The sequence below is a fragment of the Papaver somniferum genome, chromosome 7 (assembly GCF_003573695.1).
Source record: "Papaver somniferum cultivar HN1 chromosome 7, ASM357369v1, whole genome shotgun sequence".
Taxonomy (NCBI): Eukaryota; Viridiplantae; Streptophyta; class Magnoliopsida; order Ranunculales; family Papaveraceae; genus Papaver; species Papaver somniferum.
Window position 1 is genome coordinate 83,069,847 of NC_039364.1, and position 5,952 is coordinate 83,075,798.

The 5,952-nt window shown below is 36.1% G+C and overlaps 1 pseudogene; it reads right to left on the minus strand.

Moving 5' to 3' along the window:
- Positions 1 to 426: 426 nt before the first annotated feature.
- LOC113294839 lies at positions 427 to 5,639 on the minus strand (annotated as a pseudogene).
- Between the last annotated feature and the right edge of the window lie 313 nt (positions 5,640 to 5,952).

Sequence of the window (5,952 nt, forward strand, 5' to 3'; positions counted from 1 at the left end):
GTGTTCATTTTTAAGAATGAACTCGAATCTATAAAAAACATTACCAAATACCTGATAGCTCATCAAACATAATGTACTCCTACAAGAAAATAAGCAAGAAGTTCAAAGTTCATTATAGAGCATGAACTCAAATAATTACGGAAGTAGAAAAGTTACGGAAGTTAATGCTAAAATAATACGGATGGATATTTTTGTCCATTTTATATTTTCAAATAATTATGGACCACACAGGAATGCCTTTTCCTCCTAGACCAAGTAGTCTTGGGACCACCTAAAAATATAAAAATAAAAATAAAAATTTGCTATAAGCACCCTATCTAACACGAAGAAGAGAAACTTTCAATGAGAAACTAAGCAGTGATTTAAAAGTTGTATGTCCGAAAAATGGCAAAACAGAAGAAAAAAAATCTTTGGAGGTTAAAGGTACATGTGATAGAAAGGATATCTTTTTCTTTTCTTTTTTAATTATCCAACTGAAAATCTGAAAATCTGTGGCATTGAAAAGTATTACGTATAGAAAGTAAATCTCTACTATAATTTATGGGATGTGAATATACCAAAACCACGCGCCGGTGAAACTGTACTAATGCTCGGAGATCCAATATTTACTCTAACTCTGTTATCTTCTTGTTTGATTATTTACTGTCACTTTTTTCTTTATTTGATTACCAGTTACCACATTAACATGCACACACTTGAAAGTTTGCATAGAATTCTGAGGAAACTTGCGTATTTCACTTGAAGGGGTCGAGTTGTTTTCTAACTATCGACTTCTTTATTTGGTTCACCCAACCATCATTCTTGAACTTCTTCTCTAAGATCAGTTTTAGCAGTATAAGATCTTCCTGAATCATCATGGAATTGGCATCCATGAAGCTCTCGATACAATAATTGGCTTACTCATCTTTATGTTCGTCATAGTTGAAAGGGAGAGGTACGGTTGTAAATGCACGAAACTTGCCAACGTTATTGTGGTGTTCATTCTCGATCCTAAAATAGTCAACCAAAACCGTATCAGCATTAGGGACTACAAGTTAAGAAGTAACAATTAAGCTCAGTTGGCAATAACCGAGTCCGGACCGTGCAATAAGCAAAAAATAAAGTTAAAATCACAATAGTTAGCTGCTGATATTTAAAAACGCTGAAGACATATACCTGAAGAAATTCCATACACCACGACGAAATTTTTTTAAGCATGCAATAACATCAACCATAGCTTCTTTATGCAAGAATGAAACTTGAATGTTCAATAAGGTTTGTAGCCAAGCAAACCTCAGCAACACGTCCAATACCTACCATCGAAATGAAACAAAAAATGACACCTTTTCACATGATAAATATGAACATCCAAAATCTAAAGGATCTGTCTTAAGAATCAAATTTTATCTCCATAGACATTTTAATTACCATTACTCCAAAGTAAACACTTTTATGTGATATAACAAGCTTGTCTCTCAACCAAGGGTTCTTCGAGTTCCGTCGCAGGAGTCCCCAGTCAAAAACGAGATCCCAATATATAGCAACAGCAGCTGAAATGATTGCGCTGATCCAAGCCATTACCCACACAGTGCTGTTGTGTTGTGCTTACCGTAAGCAGTTTTCATGCTGACAGCTAGAACAATACTCAAGTATTTGAACCCGTTAATTCCTTGCATTCCATCTTTTTCTTCAAAGTATCGCCGAAAGCACTACCAGAAAGACAAAAAAAGACACTACCATTATTGGATTTTTTTTATCATGATTTTTTGATTGATCATTAGAACCCTGGAAAACCCCCAACCCCTTGAAGATACAAGGGTTTCTAAGGGAGGCTCAGATAGTCTCTAGTACTTAAAGTAGATTCTTTACATGATACAAATATTAGTTTAGCACCATAACTTGATGAGAAAAGTTAACAAACCTGTAATGCGCGTAACCAAAATGGGAATGCAGCTAAAGCAATATAGAAAGAGTTGTAAACTATGTCTGACTTGCAAGTGGTCTTCCTCATTCTGTAGTCTCCGGAAGAATAGTAACAAATGTAGAATGCAACACTTCTAAGAGCTTGGCCCTGGTTAGAAAAACAAGGGATAATCCTGGTTAAATGGTTGTTTCAAACAAATAATGACATAAATAAATATTCGCACTCGCTCTCAAACAAGATAGATGAACTACACGAGAAACGAACCTGACTACTCATCTGATCCGCCAACATAAAATCCGATAGAGTGACCTACTCAGCGGAAAAGAAATAGAAGATAATAAGGTAGGCACCAATTTTTTTTACTGAGCGACATATTTAATAGTAAAACATCTAATTGTGTTTTAGTTTTACTAAAGAAAAATATTTATATAATTACCTTGTAAAGTGGAGCGCTGATAGCGCGAAGTGCAGTTCGCAGTAGGAAAATTCGACTAGATCGGTATACAATGTTAAATGGACAAACTGTTATGAGAAGTATAGCCTGCACATCAGATAAGAAATTAATACTAGCTAGCTAAGAAAACGGCATCCTAACATAAATGCAATGGGTTGTAATATAATTTCTTACAGAAACTAGACCAAGAGGAAGTAGTTCCGTTATCGCTTTGTACTTCTAGGTCGTTCTATCCATTTCCATGTTTATATTAGCAAGTACACATGCAAGTGCAACTGTTGCAAGAACTGTACTCAATAAAAAGACTTCTCTGTATCCTAACTCTGTCCCTTGTTTGAAACCAAATATAAAAGGATAGTTGATTCGATAACGTTTCCAAAAGTATATGTTCGCTGCATACAGGAGCATATGTAGGACAAGAAATCCGAATAAACTGCATGGAAATTCAAACAATATATGAGTTGTTAAACTCGAAACTTTATTCCTTTAAGCTAGTTAGATATGATAACTTTGGCAGTTCGCAGTAAGTTACCTATACAGAATAAACATGGTCTCCATGTACCGACTGAAGCCGTCCTTTTTAACAACTTGTCTAATATTTATGACCAAAATAAGGCATACTATAAGAGATATTACGCAGCCAGAAAAAAACCCTGCAATAGAGAAAATTTAGCCAAGAAAAGAAGAAGATGTAACCAAGGAATTCCAATTTGATAGCAACTAGCTAGATTGTTGTTGTGAATCGCGTTTACCGGAGGAAAATGTTGTAACATGTCTTTCTTTCTTCTTTTTCGATCTCAAGATGTTCATGCCTTCACTACGATTGGACTTGGTAAAGTGTTTGATGAATGAGGCCTCCACTCTATCCATGAGCCTAGTTACCTGTAATTTAATTTCAGAAACAACTTGAGTTTATTACATTTCATTTACGATTTTGAGAATTTTATTTCTACTGCAGAAGAGAGAGTTTACATCGTCGGAGCTGCCGATGTAAGAGTTATCCACCATGTGCAAGTATATCTTTGATGCATGTCTTGAAGTTATCTGCGATGTAATGACTTAATCGATTACAAATGTTTCAATTTTATCATAGAAGAAAGACTCTTATTTGCTTTAACAATTAAGAAAGTTATTAGTATACCTTGTCGTATTTCTTCATGGTCTTGGAAAATGCTAAGAGATTCAGATAACTAAAACTTTTAAGAAGTTGAAGTTTGTGATAGAAATGAACAAATGCATACTTTAGTTGTTCTTCAGCTCTCTTTAAATTTTTCCTATTGAAACTCAGTTCTCCATTCTTTCCATTCTTTTTGAGAATGCCTTTGATAGTTGAACGAGGAGTCCCTGATGCTTTATTGATCTTAACATTATTCAGGATCTCCAAATGAGCTGGTATTATGATCTTCAATGGCTTCTCTTCGTTTTCTTCTTCATCTTCTTCTTTAAGATCATCAGTTAAGTAGCTTCCCTTGTTGCTCATATCATGTTCCCCTGCATAGCTTCCACGGGTACTTGATTCTTCCCCTGAATAACTTCCACGGGTACTTGATTCATTACTTTCTTCAATCGCTTCCATGTGCCGCCCCCTTGCTGCACATTAATTTGTTATGTCAGGCCAAAAGTATATGGCAATTCCTGTTACAAAACATCGAAAATAGTTCCGCATATATGCACGACCGGAGTTTAGCTAATGTAGTGTATATCAAACTTATACTACACAGTAATACCTTTCATGCTAAAGTTCTTAGGAATTAGATTTTAGAGTTAAGAAACTTGCCTATGTATACGATCTAACAAAAATTAATGGAGTCTCCTGTATTACGCAATGACGGAATGTCTAGTCCTTCTTGGCTGCATGCTAGCACTGGAGAACTCATATTTTCATCACGTTATCTTTAATTATAGGAAGGAAAAGAACAATACTTTAGATGGATATAGATGCGAGTTGGCCAGGGATGATAAGGACCAGTTGCTGTGACAATGAAACACAAGTATGGACCAGAACATCCTCTGCCTCCGTGGAGTTAGATAGGCCTTCCATTTCTTTTGAGTATCATAATGTCTTGGACTTGGTGTCCTTATCCTGATAATTGGGTAAAAGTTTTGTGTTGTTTGCTCAGGGCAGCTTGGATATAATCATGGAAAGAAAAGGAAGAATTTTGTGGATGTTTACCCCCTTGATTGAAATTAGTATTCGTGCTATTATTTGGCAAATTAATTAAGACTACACTACTACACTACTGACTATACAATGCCCTGACTCTCCCCAACATAACATAATTTTATTTTTAGCCTCTCAGATTGTTGTTTCTTGTTTTATGAGAACTCATAAAGCTGCCCTTTTTTGAGTGTTGGTAACTATGACCTGAGTTCGTAACTTGAAGAAAATAAATCTTGTAAGAATACAGTTAGCAATTACGGATACTCAAATGTTTTGACCAATCAATCGCTTGGTTGTTGTGGTCTGTACGGCAAAGTTCCGTCACTAGTCCTTGGAGCTAGTTATGAGATGCGAAATGAAAAGTAATTAAAGTGATCAATAATAATGGTAGCGCTAGAAATGAAGAACTACTTACCGGAAGTCTCGGTACTACTGGAGGTTGGTGAAGTGACAGAAAACGCAGAAGCAGATTTAGCAATATCTCTACAGAGTTGTTCAAACTTTCCTTGATCAGGATGCTCAACTTTAACTCTAAAAGCAACCAATGCATCCATTTGTTTAGTCAAAACAGCAGCTTCATTCATAACTTGATCAGCTTTATCTTTGTAAAACTTGTTAACTTTGTTGAACTCCTCATCAAGTCTCTTGAAGAATTCCACTTCATATGCTCCTCCTTCTTCACTTGACAATAGGAACTTCGTCTCATATATTTCATGATGATGAACATTATCTTGATTCATAGGTACTGATCCATGTTCTATGTCATGACCACGCATTGATTGAACCAATATGACCGGATCCTCCTCATGATGAAATACACCATGATGATTATGGTGATTATTATGATGAGGATGAGGATGATGATGATGATGGCCATTACTAGAACTAGTACTAGTACCGTTGATACTTTTAGAGGTGGTGATACTAGGAACGCTACGCGCAACCACTAGACCACTAAAGCTTCTATATAGAGTAGAAATACCACCACCACCATGATTATGATGATGTTGATGAGCATGGGAATGGTGTTGGGGGGTCTTGAATTTAAATCGTTTAACATCTTCAAGTATGATTTTGAGAGATGTGTAATCCATATAAGCTCCTTGCCATTCTGGCACCATTTTTTACCTCAACTCTTTCTCAAACTTCATCTTTCTCTCTATCAGTACCCACCCTGCTGCAGTAGACAGGTTATGGGTTGCTTTGATGAGTACAAACGGAAATGTAGAGATGATATTTTATGGTGTGCCACAACTCTTGGTTCTACAGGTAAACAGAGCAGGAACATTTGTGATATTTATAGCAGTGGATGGAAGTTAGCTTCTAGTGGACTCATAACTCGTTTCCGAGAAACAACAACTGATTGAAATCTTAAGGCTCTAAGCACTTACGTGTTTGGTCCCCACGCATTGCAGGTTCGCCTTTTTCTCATGT